We start from the raw sequence: 16683 nt of genomic DNA, 5'->3' as shown, positions 1-16683 counted from the left end.
TAGAATGGCAGGAATTACTTCCAATAAGTGGCCAAAATCTTTTATGCTACTTCGGGCACTTCCAGAGCAAGACTTAGATTAAAATCCATCATGCATTTATTGAGGCTCAGTATTGGGTGTATTCACGTGTATTGTCTCATTTAATTCTTTCAAGAACGTTTAACCTAGTAATATGTAATGGTTATAGAGACTTAATATTCAAATAAATTGAAATAAATTCTGCTGACAAGCAGAAACACTTTAGGATATTTCCCACGCATCCTCTACTGCTGGGGATTTTTAAAAAAATATTTGTTTATTTATTTGGCTGCACCAGGTTTTAGTTGTGGCATGTGGGATCTAGTTCCCTAACCAGGGATCGAACCTGGGCCCCCTGCATTGGGAGTGCAATGTCTTAACTGTTGGACCACCAGGGAAGTCCCCTGCTGGAGATTTAATAGTTGTCTTATATGGCAGAATTTGAATGCACAGACTTTGGCATGGGACTTCTTGCTTTTTGTTCATTTTTTTAGTCTGGAGTAGTAGTTCCCAAACTTCAGTGTGCATCAGAATTTCTTTTCAGGGATGCACACAAACTATATGTTATGCCTGAGTTAACCTCTTTTCCAAGGTAGTTTTGTTTTTATTAGATTTTCATCTTGGAATCTACTTTATTCTTACTACACAAAAGATCTATCTCCTTTGTATATTTTATTGATAATTTCCGCTTCCGTTCCAGCATAGGGCTACTCATTGAAAGAACTTGTAGGTATGCTTTTGAATAGATTTCACAAAATAGGAGAAAAATTCAGTAGCAATGTACAGAATTTTGCACTTGTGAATCGCCTGCTGTGCTTTGGTCTTATGATTGCTTTCATCTACCTCTTAATGGTGAGAACTGCTTTGTCACCTTCTCCCCCTAACCTTCCTGATAAACATTCTCCCAAAAGCCCAAATGATATGTATTATGCTAATTGCTCATTCTGAGCTGGTTGGGGGTGGAACGAAGGGAACATTCTTTTGTGACTTGTGCTTTAAATATAATTTTTAATCTACTTATATATTTGACCCAATTTTTAAAAGTTACCTACATTAAAATAAATATTTGAAGAGTTTAGCTTTGTAATGAAACAATAGTTGTTTGCTTTTATTTGTAAAGTTTGACAAAAGCCATTGCCAAACCTTGTGAGATAATTTGTTTACTAGAACATCCTTTTCGAATTACTACTTTTTCTCTATGAAAGCAAATGTAATAAGTTCAACTTAAATTATATTTTCCACAGCATAATGCTAAGACTACTCAAGCCAAATGGGAAAATGTAGGCCATGTGGAATGGGATCTCAGAATAATGGCAACAATTTTAATTTCTCTAGAATAGTAGCTCTGAAATATTCTTGTGTGAATTTACAATTTTCAAGTAACTATTGAAAGCACATTAAAATTTATTTCAGTTTTTCTTACATATCTTATAAACCCCATACTACATTTATCAGTTTTGCTTAAACAGCAAATAATCTTTTAAAGAAATTTACATAATAGAAACAAATATGTCGTATTTACTCATGTAGTTGCCATTGTCAGTGGTCTTCCTTCCTTTTATTCCTTCATTTTCTTTCATGCTTTTCACACCATTTCCATCTGGTGTCATCTTCCTTGTGCCTGAAGTGCTTCCTTTAACCTTTGTTGTAGCACAGGTCTGCTGGTGATGGATCCTTTCAGCTTTTGTGTATTTGGAAACATCTTTATTTCATATCTTCATTTTGTAAGATTTTTGTTAGATATAGAATTCCAGGTAGGCCTTTTTTTTCTTTTTGTGCTTTAATGATGTTACTCCACTGTGTTCTCACTTGCATTGTTTTTTATGAGAAATCTACTGTCATCCTTATTTTTGTTCCTCTTATATAAAACATGTCTTTACAGATTTTCCCATTGTCATTAGTTTTGATCAATTTGATTAGCATGTGTCTTGGTAAAGCTTTCTTCATGTGTCTTATGTTTTGGGTTCATTGAACTTCTTGGACCTGTGGGTTTATAATTTCCATGAAATCTGAAAAAACATTAGTCACCTCTTCAATTGTTTCTGGTTTCCCTTCTCTCCCTCCTCTCTTTCAGGAACTCCAGTTACTTGTACATTAGGATTATTGATACTTTTAAAATTGTTTAAATTAATTTTTCTTTGTGCATTTCATTTTGGATAGTTTTTATTGCTGTGTCTTTAAGTTCACTAACAGTAATCATGTTTAGTGTGTTTTTCATCTCATACATTATAGTTTTCATCTCTTGAAGTTTAATTCGGGTGTTTTAAAAATCTTCCATGTCACTATTTAATTGTTTTAAACATATGGAGTAGATTTATAATAACTGTTTTAATGACCTGGTCTGCAAATTCTAACATCATTTTCAGTTTTTGGTCAGTTTTTTGGTTGATTTTTCTCCTTGTTATGGGTTATATTTTCCTACTTCTTTGCATGCCTGGTAATTTTTGATGGATACCAGACATTGTGAATTTTACCTGATAGAGTGCTGGATATTTTTTTATATCCCTATAAATCTTCTTGAGCATTTTTTTTTTTTTTTTTAATGGGATGCAGTTAGTTACTTGGAAACAGTTTGATTCTTTCAGGTCTTGTTTTTAAGATTACTGTCTGAGTACTCTACCCTAAACCACATGAATTATCAGGTTTTCCAGTGTGGCTGGTAGGAATAGGCACAGTTCGCAGCCCTGCGTGGTTCTTTTCCTGGCCGTGGGTTGTTTTCTTATATACATACGCTGATCACTACTCTGCCAAATACCTGCAGGGGTATCTGCAGATTAGAGATCGCTCTCTGTTCAACTCTCCTCCCTCTGGTACTCTGTCCTGAGGTTTCTGGCTTCTCCGATTTACCTGATTTCTCAGATACATCTCTTCAATTCAGAGACTATGCTCTGCCTCAATTTTCCTTCCCAGAGCCATGGTCTGGAAGCTGGGTCAGTCATAGGGCTCACGTCATCAGTTTCCCATTTCTTAGGGTTCACCTTTTGTTTTTCATTTCTCATTGCCTGGTATCCAGTGTCTTGAAAACCATTGTACAGTTGTTTCATTTTTTTCCGGTAGGAGGGCAGTTCCCATCTCTTTACTCTCTTGATTTGAAGTGGGTGTCCTCCATTCATTTTCTCTTTCACGTAACATCTTATTGGTCAAGATAATTTTGGGGACTTCCCTGGTGGTCCAGTGGTTAAGAAGCCACCTTCCAATGTAGAGGATGCAGATTAGATCCCTGGTCAGGGATCCCACATACCGCGGGGAAGCTAAGCCTGCACACTCTAGAGCCCACGCACCACAACTAGAGAGCCCACATGCCGCAACTACTGAGCCCGCATGCTCTGGAGCCTGTGCGCCACAACTAGTGAGAAGCCCGCATGCCACAACGAAGATCCCATGTGCTGCATCACTAAGACCCAAGGCAGCAAAATAAATAAATGAATGAATGAATAAATAAAAAGACAACTTTGGACATACTATACATATTTAATACTCAATTTAATGCAGTTTATTGTGATACTCTTTCTACTTTTCAGTAGATTCCAAACTTTCTATAATGAATACTTTGTACTCTATTGTACATATTTTCAAAAGTTGTTTTAATAGTTATGTCCTACATTATGCTTGATAATGTTAGTCATTGCCCTAGCCATTCAAAACCATTCTTAAGGCAACCCAGTCAAAAATTAAGATCTTAAACTTGTTAAACATAATAATTTACATGCTTTTAAGTGGATAAAAATGCTACTGTAGGGAAGTACCATGTTTTGTTTTTTTAAGAAAGATTGAAGCCAAGAAGCTTTTAAATAATATAGTTTTGAATTTGTAGATCTGAATCATCATAAAACAGTCAATAAATTACTGTCTTATAAATTATATCACTTTTTATGGAGTTCCTCTTCATATTCATTTACGAGATTCAGTAGTTCATGGGTAGGCTTTTAGAATGTTCACATATGAAGCACAAGTGAACCATGTGCTGGTGAACTATTTTATTTTTAGTTTTTTCTAGTATTTGATAAAATATAGTACTGTGAACTAATATGAGAATAAAGTGTCAAAATTCAGGAGCATATCTTGCTATAGTGCATACTTGTTACTTCAAGAGTTTTCTGGCAGTAAGGGCACAATTGACTGTGTTAATTTAAAAGAATCTTTGAGGTAGTATAGTTCCATATGCTGTAGGAATATGTCAATGATTTTTTTAATTTTATAATTTGAGTTTTTAATGCAGTCTTTTGAAAGCTAGTTGTTAAGCATGGCAAGAAGACTAGAATTGCTTTAGAATTCTTAGGAAAATAATTTTGTAAGAACAGATTAAAATTAACTTTAACTTTCTTCAGCACTGTCATAAATACCAGCACGATGAAGCCAAAATTGTGGCAATGTTACATTGCTGTGTTTCCAATATTTAAGCATAAAGGTTAGGCCAGATTTATATTCCCTTGTAAAACTGAACCAAAATATAAATTATTTATAGAACTTTAAGAACAGAATCTTTAAAAAATTGAATACCACTCTGTGGTGGAGATCCGTAGTTGTCTCACAGTGTCCCCTTTCTCCATCATCCTCAGATGTAGAGCCCCTGAATTTTCACTGGGGACAGACCCCAACAGAATAAAGATGACACTTTTCAGCCTCCCTTGTGGATGAGAATTATTCCATGTGGCATATAGTTCTGGTCATTACAATGTATGCAGAAGTGACTTGTGTGACTTCCTGATGCCTTTTAAAGGCTGAGGGTGCTGCCTCCTTCCCCTTCTCACTTGCTGGGATGTGGATATGGAGGTGAACTTCCTTAGACCTTGCTGAAGAGGCCAGTGCTCTAAGGATGGCAGAACAACACGATTTGGGACAGTCATCATCACTGTCCCATAAGGCCTGGGACAGTGATGATGACTTCTCCAAGCAGAGCTGCCATAACAGCTTGGAGTTTCATATGAGTGAGGAAGAAACTTCTAGGCTGTCTAAGCCACTGTTATTTTGGGTCTTTGTCACATACCAGCAAAGTTATATACATTGTTCCCACAATTTTTTTTGTTTATAAGACTTGTAAGTAATTCCTTTGTTAAGCTGTAAACTTGAAAGGACCAAGTGGTCTTATATCATAGAGATCCAAACTTCTTCAAAGGACCTCATTTCAAAAAAAAAAAATTGGGCTATTTCAATGTTTATCAGCTGGAGAGGACAATACAATTAAACCCATCTGGCTCTTCTCTGAGAACCATAGATTTGAGGCACATGATCTTTATGTTGACTGTTGAAGAAAACAATGTTTGGGAAGAGAGAGAAAGCTTAATTTTTTAACTTGCTACTTTGCTCACAGTCACCAAATATTTTTTCCATTTTCCTGTATTTCATAGTTGTCAAATCCCAAAGTCCATTTTTCATTCCCCAGTGTGAATGGCTCCCTGTGCTGTTTTACACCATTTGCTAGTCCCCTTCTTTGTCTTTATCATCCCTGAGCCTCTGGGATGTCACACCATTACAGTTTCCTCCTCTGTTTCTGCTCTCTCCTTGGTCTTCTTTATGGAATCTTCTTTGATCCACCCCTTCCTTGTGGACATACTCTGATTCCTGGCCCACTGTTCCTTTTACTCTGTGTTAGGGAGGTCACAGATTGGCAGCTCATAGGCATGTTTTGTTGATATTGCACAGAATTTAAAGAAATATTGTATCTACTGGCAGTATTTAAAGATCAGGATATTTAACATGAAACCCAGATTTTGGCTTCTCTTGACCAAGGAGAATTTCTGACAACACTGCACCTACATTCCCCATAACATTAGGTGGTTAGAGCTGAGTTATAGCTGCTTCCTTTAGATTGGATGTATTCTTTCTTCTTTGTTATAGTCTCCACCACTCCCTATTGCTTATATCTTGTATGTTTTATTTATTTCCATTACTTGTCTGATCTTTTAGGCATTTAAGTTTATGATACTTATCTTCCTGGGTAATTTAAGTTTTAAATCAATCTTTTCTAGAAGTGATTTCACTTTTCTTCCCCTTCCTTTTACTTTTTTAAAACTTATTTATTTTTAGCTGCATGGGGTCTTTGTGGCTGTGCACGGGCTTTCTCTAGTTGGGGCGAGTGGGGGCTACTCTTCATTGTGGTGTGCGGGCTTCTCATCGTGGTGGCTTCTCTTGTTGTGGAGCACGGGCTCTAGGTGCGCGGGCTTCAGTAGTTGCAGCATGTCGGCTCAGTAGTTGCTGCATGTGGGCTCTAGAGTGCGTGGGCTTCAGTAGTTGTGGCATGTGGGCTCAGTAGTTGTGGCGTGCGGGCTCTGGGGTGCATGGGCTTCAGTAGTTGTGGCTCGTGGGCTCTACAGTGCAGGCTCAGTAGTTGTGGCACACGGGCTTAGTTGCTCGGTGGAATGTGGGATCTTCCTGGACCAGGTATCGAACCCGTGTCCCCTGCATTGGCAGGCAGATTCTTAACCACTGCACCACTAGGGAAGTCCCTCCCCTTCCTTTTTAATTCCAGTTCCTCCTCTTCAACCCTACTACTGCTTTCCTAATTAGACTGTTTTGTTCTTTCACATGGCTTACTCATAGTAGAATCCTAACAGACTTCTCTGCCTCTTTCTTATGGAAATCGTCTAATCATCCTCCACACTGATTCTAGAGTGACCTTTTAAAAATTAAAAATTTAATATGACTCTCTGCAGCCTTAAGACTTTGAGTGGCTCACCTGCCTTCTAGATGGCTTCAGACTCCTTAGAACTGATGTGGCTGTAAAATGGTACAGCCACTTTGGAAGACAGTCTAGCAATTCCTCCAAAAGTTAAACGTAAAGTTACCATATTAATCAGTAATTTCACCACGAGTTATATGCCCAAGGGAATTGAAAACATATTTCTAGACAAAAGTGTGTACATGAATGTTGATAACTATTTATAATAGCCAAGAAGTGGAAACAACCCAAATGTCTACTAACTGATGAACAGATAAATGTGAGATATTCACACAGTGGTCCATAAGGAAAAGAATGAAGTATTGTTTTATGCTACGTTACGATGAACCTTGAAAACATTATGCCAAGTGAAAGAAGTCAGACTTGTAAGGCCCTTTGTAAGGTCATATATTGTATAGTTCAATTTATATGAAATATCCAGTGACAAAAATGGAGTAGTGGTTGCCAGGGGCTGGCAGAAGGGGAAATGGGATGTGACTGCTATTGGATATGGGTTTCTTTTTCAGGGTGATAAAAATGTTCTGGAATTAGATAAGGCTGATGGTTGCAAGCTCTGAATATACTAAAAAATCAGAGCTATAAAGTATAAAGGGTGAATTTTATGCTATGTGAATTATATCTCAAAAAAAAAAATAACAGAGAACTTAACAGATCTAACTTTTGCTAGTCTCTCCAGTCTCATTTCCTTGTACTTGAGTCCTCTCACATCTCTCACCTGTCCCTCTCCCCTTGTGCTAGTGTACTAATCTCCTAACTGCTCTAAGAGTTCTGTGCTTTAGCTCAGTGTTACCCAGTTACACAATTCTGCCAGAAGACTCCTACCTACCCTTCCCTCTCTCTGCCCATCTAGAGAATTCCTAATTTTCCTTCAAGTTTTAGTTCAGATCTCACCTCCTCTAGAATTTCTTCTTACAGACCAGTGCTGGATTACTTACGAGGGGGATTAGGTAGAGTCTCCAGAGCCAGGCAGGAGCACCCTAGAAAATGAAAAGAGATTAACTTGGATGAGTTGATCCAAATTTTGCGGTCAGGAAATCTAGAAAGAAGCTCTTTTAAACTTCAGTGTGCATGTAAGTGTTCATGTTTTATAGTTTTTAATTTTCAGTTTTAAATAAAATATACAGACTGGGTATGGGGAACCATATTTTAAAGCAAACATCATGTCAGAGTCTTAATCCAGTTTTGCTGCCTCCCGAACCCACCCTGTGTAGGCTAGGAGCATCTCCTTTGTGACCCCCCAAGCGCCCTGGACAGTCCTTGTCACCCTGAATAGTAACTGTTTAGTTTTCTGTCTCCCCATCTCCCAAGGCGACTCCTTGGGCATAGCTCTGTCTCTCTTATTTTTCTAGCTATACAAGTGAATCCTAGTAATTCTCCGTAGAAAGTATTGGCAAAATTTGAATAAATGAATAGACATGCTCAGTGATATCAAATGGGAGAGACAGCTTGTTTTTGCTTTATTGACGATCAGAGATCTGAGGAATGTTTAAAGATGCCTTCATTAAAACATAACCTGATCTTTCCTTCTTTCTCTCTCCCCTCCACAAATATCCTCCCTCCCTTCCTCTCTGCCTCTCTCCCTCCTTTTCTCTCTCTCTCTCCACATACACACAAGCACACACGCACACCCTTTAACAAGCTATTTCAAAAGAATAGAATAAAAAAATGTGAGAATTTTCACTTTTCTCAACCTGTGCACCTAAGGAAGGTGTTAGATTTAAGGCCTAAAGGGGTTATTAAAATGGTGCTTTCCCCAACAGATTTTTAAAGTGTTTTCTGTACTTTTCCTTCTCATGTCAGAAATTTCATAAGTTAAAATTCATGTAACATTAACTCCCAGTTTGGATATTTTTCACCATGCAGTACCAAATAGTGGCTGGTTAATGTTTTCTTTTTGAAAAAATGTGATTATACTTAATTATTTAGAAATGATCCCTTACTTTTTTACCTTTGGTTTTTAAAACTGAAAATTATTTCCTGTCCTGTAGTGTCTCATTTCTCAGACCCTGAGACAAAGGTTTGAGAGCGGGTAGCTTATTGAGGAGGCAGAGAACACATGAGTAGGAGTAGGGAAGGCAGTAGAGGGTGTGTGTTAAGCTGGCTACAATTTTGGGTAACTAAAGGTTAATTCTTCTGGGGAAACAGTGGAAGGTCCCGCTGAGAATTATCTATCTAAAAAGCAAGGAAGGGGCTTCCCTGGTGGCGCAGTAGTTGAGAGTCCGCCTGCTGATGCAGGGGACACGGGTTCGTGCCCCGGTCCGGGAGGATCCCACATGCCGCAGAGCGGCTAGGCCCGTGAGCCATGGCCGCTGAGCCTGCGTGTCCGGAGCCTGTGCTCCGCAACGGGAGAGGCCACAACAGTGAGAGGCCCGCGTACCGCAAAAAAAAAAAAAAAGGCAAGGGAGCTGGGGATTACTCCATAGGACTCCTTAGTGGAGGGCTGCTTTCAGCCTGCTGTGCAAGTCCAGTGAAAATCCCCCGGCAGCAAAATAGAAGTGTTGGCAGTTGGAAGTCTGTGGGCATACAGTTGAGTAGTAATGGCCAGGGGACGTGGGTGAGCATCGGCAGAATCCTCTATATATGGAGACGGTGCACCACTGTGAGAGGAGTGCTCAAGTATGAAAAAATCAGAATTTAAGTTAGCCTAATGCAAGTGTTTACTCAACCATTAGATTATGTGCTAAGTACTGTGCTAGGTTATGGGATATGCTGATTTACTTGTTGAGGTGCTTAGCTTTTTAAAGCTCAGCTTCTTTATAAAGGTAACTTATTTTCTTCCTTTCAAAGTTCAGACATAAATGATATGATATTCCTGAAAGTGCTTTGAAATGTTTAAAGCAGTATTTCATATTTATTATTATGGCATTTACCCTGAGAAAGCAGTAGACATGTGGTTAGACCATAAACTTATCTCTTATTAGGGATCCGTTAGCCAGTCAAAAGCTTTTTTTCATAAGGCTGTGTGAAACTGGCCTCCCTGTGCAGTTTGTATAAGATAGTAAATTTACAGGTTCCATGAAGGAATAAGGTACCATGGGAATGGCTATTTTTAGCCAGTTGGCAGTGAAGGCATCCCAGGGAAAGTGGATAAAATGAACCTTAACGTAGTAAGGTAGGAAAGAGCCATGTGGAAATAGGGAATTTATAAAGGAGCAGTATTCAGGAGAGATTAAGTTCAAGAGGCAGTGAAGGTGAGAACCCACTCAGTGCCCTGTTTAAACTTTTGGGCCCATGGGTCGGTCAGGACAGGGTGACATTCTGTCTTTATTGCTAACTAGCTACATAGTGTTTGACTGTTACTTAAGTTTTTGTAGCCTTTCTTTCCTTAACTGTACACTGGGGATCCCAGTACTACCTATACTATAGGATTGTTGTGAGAATATGTTGTAAGGGTCAATGAGGCACATTATGTAAGGCAGTTAGAATAGAGTAAATCTCAGTAACCTCCTCTGTAGCTTTTGGTATCACTGTAGTTTCAGATTACAAGTCTTATTTCCTGAAGCTGCATCTAGTTTCATGCAATGCAAGGTTTCCCAAAGTATATGGAACATTAATCCTACAACATGTGGAAGAAAAAAGGATTACGAAGTTAAAAGAACTTGAGATATCCTGTGGATCATAGATGGACTTCATGGAGAGTGACATTAAGATATTAATAGCTCTGAAAAGTCTGGGAGTAAATAAACCTTTTCGACTTTGTTTAATACTATGTACTTATTCTTGGATCAGTGCCCTCCCCCATATTCACATTGTATATTCTCTGGGAAATGTTAATTTGAAGAGCTTCATGAGGTAGATCAAACAAATTACTGGTACTTATAGATCCCCGTTAATATTGTGAATCTATAATAAATGATAAATAATAAAATATGTTTTGAGATTCTGTATGACTCTGAGCCAGTTTATTAGTTACCCCACATCAATCATTACATGATCTTTCACATATTTCATTCCTCATTTTCTACACAGAACTGTATCACTTGCCCTATGTTTCCTCCTAGGCCTCAGATATGTTCAGAATGATGTTTTTTTGGCCCAACTTGAGATAATTTAAAGAACGTTCCCCAGACAGTTCTGGAAGTTGCCTTCCAAAAATACTTGGAGTAATGCCACCATCATTAAACTAAGCAGATAACTTTCAAGGTGGATGGTTTTAAAAGGGACAGCAGCTACTTGGATGTGTATTTTCTCTGCAGAATGAAAGGTTTGTCATTTTATAGTCATGTAAGGAGTGCTGAGTTCCTACTATGTGCTTGTCCCTGTGGTAGATATAGTTGACTTTGGGCAGACATTCATAGTCTAATGCGGGAAAATAAATGTTCAAAATGAACCATTATGGAAGAGGTTAAATAGAGTCATAGAGGGATCCAAGTGTTATGAAAGTATGGAGGAGGGGTTTGCCTTGGGGGTCAAAGAATGCTTCATAACATCAAGGATACTTACGATAACCCTTGACTACCATGTGAACAATAGAGAGAGGATATTCCAGGCTGAGAGTAGTAAATGTACACAGGCCCAGAGATGGGAAAAGGGTGGGGAACTGCAGCCACGTGAGTGCAAGTGGAGTGTAGGCTTCTCAAAGGAAAGTGGAAGGTGATGAAGCCAGATGGAGTTCTGACTGTGAAGGCCTTGTAAGTTCTGGGGGATGGAGTTTGGAGTTCATCCCCTAGCTGGTGGAGCACAACTGGTAGACTATTAGAGATGGCCATAGTCGTAATTTTAAAAAGATTGTTTTGGTAGCACTGTGCAGTTGAGTTGGAATAAGAGAGACAGGAGCAAGGAGCCTCAGAGGCCAGAGGCTCTGGCCTCTGGCTCAGGCAAGAATGAGTCTAAACTAAGGTAGCAGAAGTCAAGATGGGGAAAAGGGAACAGCTTTGAAAGATATTTAGGAGATGAGGAGGTAGACTGTCATGAATGACTGGATAAGAAGAATAAGGGGAAGAGGAAATCTGGGATTCTCTCAGAGGGGACAGGGTTGGATATTGGCATCATTCAGTGTGATTGGCATTCAGGAGAGAAATGCATGTTGGGGGACACTTACTGAGTTCTGTTCTATGCTTGTTGCATTTGAAATGCTTATTGGTTATTTATTTGTGCCTTTATTGATTCCTGGAGTAATTACTCTGTGCTAGATAATGTGGTAGACTCTGAGGATAAGGCAAGAAAAAAAGGCACAATGTTCCACGTGCCTGTGAATCTCACAGCCTAGTGAGAGAGACAGACATAAACAAATAATTACTCAACTAATTACTTAATTTGTAAGCAAATAAGAAGGGGCCCTAACTCATAAGGCAGTGTGGAGTCCATTCTGGAGCTTATTAGCAGAACAGTCCGGTCTGTGATAGAGATTTGGGGGTCATTGGTGAATAGTTGGTAACTGAAGCCATTTGATTGCCTAGACTAGGTTTGCAGTATGAGCAGGAAAGGGGACTGAGGTTAGAATAGCATGAACATTTAAGGGGGATGGTGGATGACTAAAGTGCTAAATTCTGGAAAGGATGGCAGAGTAGTTGAAAGGCTGGGAAGGGGTTGGGACTGTGGCAGAGAGGTCAAATAAGATAGGTATGCAAAGGTTCCCTGGCTTTGGAACTGCAAGTCCATGTTGGCTGTAGCAAGACCAGGTACAGTAGAGTAGAAGGTGCGCAAGCCATGTTTTCATGCAGCAGTGTGCTGGAGCTGGTGGCTTACACTGGTTTGTGAGAGCCAGATAGTTAACTTTTCAGGAATTGTACAAGCTGGTTGTTAAACATAGGCATTATTTAAAATTAAATTATGTATGCTTACAATTAAATAAATTATATTAAAAATAAATGTAACAAATATGCAAAACTCATACTCCTTAATTATTTTACTACATTTTCCTATTATCTATGCTCCTAAGTTTACTTAGGTCTATTTTATCTGAATGGTGGATATGCTATATATAATGGTGTGCCAGTGCATATCTCTTCTGAAGTTTGTGTTTGTTGATTCACTTTAGTATCTTGAAATTAGCCCTAGTGAGAGTATTTACACCATAGAAATTGGCAAATGTTACAAATCAGAGATTTTGTTTTGTTGATTTTCTAGATTTGAAGTGATGGAGATATTGCTAATGCAGACTAAACTTAAAAGTATGTTGAAGATGTAGCAATTATATTGTAAATGGCACAGAAAATTGAGGAAATGGTATTCCACATATTCTCCAAATACATAAACTATTATCCAGTTCATCAAAGAAGTTGCTCCCATTATGGATGAGCAAGAGAAGTTTTGACATACATATTCATTGTTTCACTTTTCTCTTACTTATTAATACAAAAGAAAATATCAACTAACATTCATGTCAGAATGTACCAGATTTGGTAAATATCAATGAAAGCATTTTATAAGAAACAGTTGGCTATATGGAATTTACAGTAAAGAATATTGTATATTTTATTATTATGTGTAAATTGTGTGCTTTATATTACTAAAATTTATAATAAACATAAATGTATATAGGTACATACATACATACATACACACGTATTTATGTTACGAGAGCTGATTGATAAACATTTACTGGCACACAATGGCTGTACACAGGGGATGTGTGGAATCAGGTGGAATCTACTCTTCAAAAAGCTTGGCCGAGAAGGGACATTCCCTCAGTACTAGGTTATAAGCAGCCAGAAGACATTTGCAGGCTTGTGGACTTCTTTTGTTTCATTTTGTTTGTGTCTTTACTTGAATGGATTTATAGCCCTAAAGAGAGGAGCCAGTAGAGAGGAAGAGATTGATGGTGCAGAACAAGATAAAAGTAAATGTTGGCAAATGAAACAACAGACAAAGGATTAATCTTTAAAATCTACAAACAGCTCATGAAGCTCAACATCAAAAAAACAAACAATCCAATCAAAAAATGGGTGGAAGACCTAAATAGACATTTCACCAAGGAATACAGATGGAAGAGATTGATGGTGCAGAACAAGATAAAAGTAAATGTTGGCAAATGAAACAACAGACAAAGGATTAATCTTTAAAATCTACAAACAGCTCATGAAGCTCAACATCAAAAAAACAAACAATCCAATCAAAAAATGGGTGGAAGACCTAAATAGACATTTCACCAAGGATGACATACAGATGGCCAAGAGGCACATGAAAAGATGCTCAACATCACTAATTATTAGAGAAATGCAAATCAAAACTACAATGAGGTATCACCTCCTGTTGGTCAGAATGGCCATTATCAAAAAATCTAGAAACAATAAATGCTGGAAAGGGTGTGGTGAAAAGGGAACCCTCCTACACTGTTGGTGGGAATGTAAACTGATACAACCACTATGGAAAAGAGTATGGAGGTTCCTTAAAAAACTAAAAGTAGAACTACCATATGGCCCAGCAATCCCACTACTGGGCATATACCCTGAGAAAACCATAACTCAAAAAGAGACATGTACCACAATGTTCACTGCAGCACTATTTACAATAGCCAGGACATGGAACCAACCTAGATGTCCATCGACAGATGAATGGATAAAGAAGATGTGGCACATATATACAATGGAATATTACTCAGCCATAAAAAGAAATGAAATTGAGTTATTTGTAGTGAGGTGTCTTGTCATACAGAGTGAAGTAAGTCAGAAAGAGCTAAACAAATACTCTATGCTAACGCATATATATGGGATCTAAAAAAAAAAATGGTACTGATGAACCTGGTTGCATGGCAGGAATAAAGATGTAGACATAGAGAATGGACTTGAGGACACGGGGTGGGAGGGGGAAGCTGGGACAAAGTGAGAGTAGCATTGACACTACCAAATGTAAAATAGATATGTAGTGGGAAGCAGCTGTATAGCACAGGGAGATCAGCTCTGTGCTTTGCAGTGGCCTAGAGGGGTGGGATAGGGAGGGTGGGAGGGAGGCTTAAGAGGGTGGGGATATGGTGACATGTATGCATATGGCTGATTCACTTCGTGTACAATAGAAACTAACATGGTATTGTGAAGCAATTATACTCCAGTAAAGATCAATTTTTAAAAAAAGTAAATGTTGGAAGAAGGTGACAAAGAAATGGTAGGAAATAAGATGCAGACCATTGTGGGAAAATTAACCTTGAGCACAGGGAGGATGCCTATTCCTGTAAGGATGAGGAATGATTGCAGAAGATGTGGTAAATTCAAGTACACGGACATTAAAGTCATTTACATCAGTGAAGTGTAATTTAAGAAGTGGGCAGGATGAGCTCAAGAAATGAAACTCAGAAAGGTATTTGTTAATTTCTGAATAAATTATAGAATAAGAGGTGAATACTGTGATTGACCAGGGCAAGTTTTTATACTGATTTAATCTCTGAAATATTGTGTTGCATTTTCAGTCTTTTTTTCCAGGTGGAAAGATTTAAATAAAAGTGAGAGACAATTTAAAGGCACCTCATGTATTTAAATGCCAAATATTATTTGTTTTACTGAGCCCTGCAATGTAGTCCTACATTTCCATGGACACGGGTTGAGTTTCTACAAGATGATCAGAAATGGGGAATCATTTGAGGTTGACTAAACTGCATTCATTGCATGCATGGATAGTTTGAACACAAGGTAAAATGTTACCCAGACTGCTGAAGAAAACAAGACTTATTTTGGAACATGACTTTTTTCAGCATTATAATTTATGACTTTTTCACTTGGATTCTTTCTTTTAACACACTCATATTTATATATATGCCTCAATCAAAGAAATGCATAACATTTTGCTTACACAGCCTCAGTTTTATTAGTTTTCCACCATTAAAGTTTACGGTCCTGGGCTTCCCTGGTGGCGCAGTGGTTGAGAGTCCACCTGCCGATGCAGGGGACACGGGTTCGTGCCCCGGTCCAGGAAGATCTCACATGCCGCGGAGCGGCTGGGCCCGTGGGCCATGGCCGCTGAGCCTGCGCATCCGGAGCCTGTGCTCCGCAACGGGAGAGGCCACAACAGTGAGAGGCCCACGTACCGAAAAAAAAAAAAATTTACAGTCCTTATTTTTCTGTCAATTGAAATGCAATAAAATAAAGAACTATTTTATATTTCATAGTACTTTAACAACTCAAGTCTTTTCATATGTTTTCTCAAAATATATTAATTATCCTAAATATTCAGAAGTACTGGTACTGATTATGCTAAATAAGGGTATTAGTATTGCATGCACCTGGCTCTCAGTTGCCATTATAGCTGTCATTTTTGAGCCTAACAACTGTGGTTACTGCCCTTGCAGTTTAAAAGCACCTCATCCATCTGGTTGAGGATTTCAAGGCCTTAGCCTTGACTTCTGGAAGCATAATGCCTCACTCTGTGTTCATGTTGTTAGGATTAGAACACTGTTGTAGCCCTGCTCAGACAGCCGGTTTTGTGTGTGTTGATTGCTTCATGGTTGCAAGGTGCTACTGCTGGCCTAAGTGTCATGTTCATGTTCAAGGTGGAAAAAGGGGTGGGGGACAGGGGAGGGGCAGCATCAGGCAATGAGTGTGTCCTGTTAAATCATGAAAGCAAAAGCTTCAGAGACACTTCCTTTAAAGTTCTACTTAGACCTTATTGGCCACCCCTAGGCACAGGAGAGTCTGGAAAGTGAATATTTATTTAGCTTTCCAACATCTGTAGTGCGAGACAGCAAAGAAGTTAGTAGAGAATGGCTTTGGTTGGCTCATTGACAGCGTTTGCCAAAGGGGAGGATCTCAAGTCCTGTCTAGAGCCAACTGTTGCATTTCTTTTACTTATCAATTTAAGGCTGTCTCACCTAGAAAGCAGCCTTTTTAGTCTCCTTCCCTGCAGGCTTGGGAGAAGTGTTGTTGGCCTCCATCTAGGCTTTACTTTGGTAAAGTTTGGTAGGTTATGAGATACTCCGTTCTGGAGGAGAGGGTCCATTCTTCAGTGTCAGTCTGGATAGAGCAGTCCAGGAAATAAGATACAGCCCTGGAATTGAAAGGGTACCAATGTTAACAGCATCTCAGTACCAAGCATGGCTGCTGTGAAGGCTCCTGTGA

General features: G+C 38.7%; 1 non-coding gene across 1 annotated transcript; it reads right to left on the bottom strand.

Annotated features, from left to right (window-relative positions):
* Positions 1-343: 343 nt before the first annotated feature.
* On the bottom strand, positions 344-416 carry TRNAG-CCC (transfer RNA glycine (anticodon CCC)). Its single transcript has one exon. It is a non-coding gene; the product is annotated as a tRNA-Gly (tRNA).
* Positions 417-16683: the final 16267 nt, after the last annotated feature.

Source organism: Lipotes vexillifer, unplaced genomic scaffold (assembly GCF_000442215.2).
Source record: "Lipotes vexillifer unplaced genomic scaffold, Lipotes_vexillifer_v1.1 scaffold1061, whole genome shotgun sequence".
Taxonomy (NCBI): Eukaryota; Metazoa; Chordata; class Mammalia; order Artiodactyla; family Lipotidae; genus Lipotes; species Lipotes vexillifer.
Note: the sequence above shows the minus strand (reverse complement) of the source record. Positions and strands in the feature narration are given on the sequence as shown.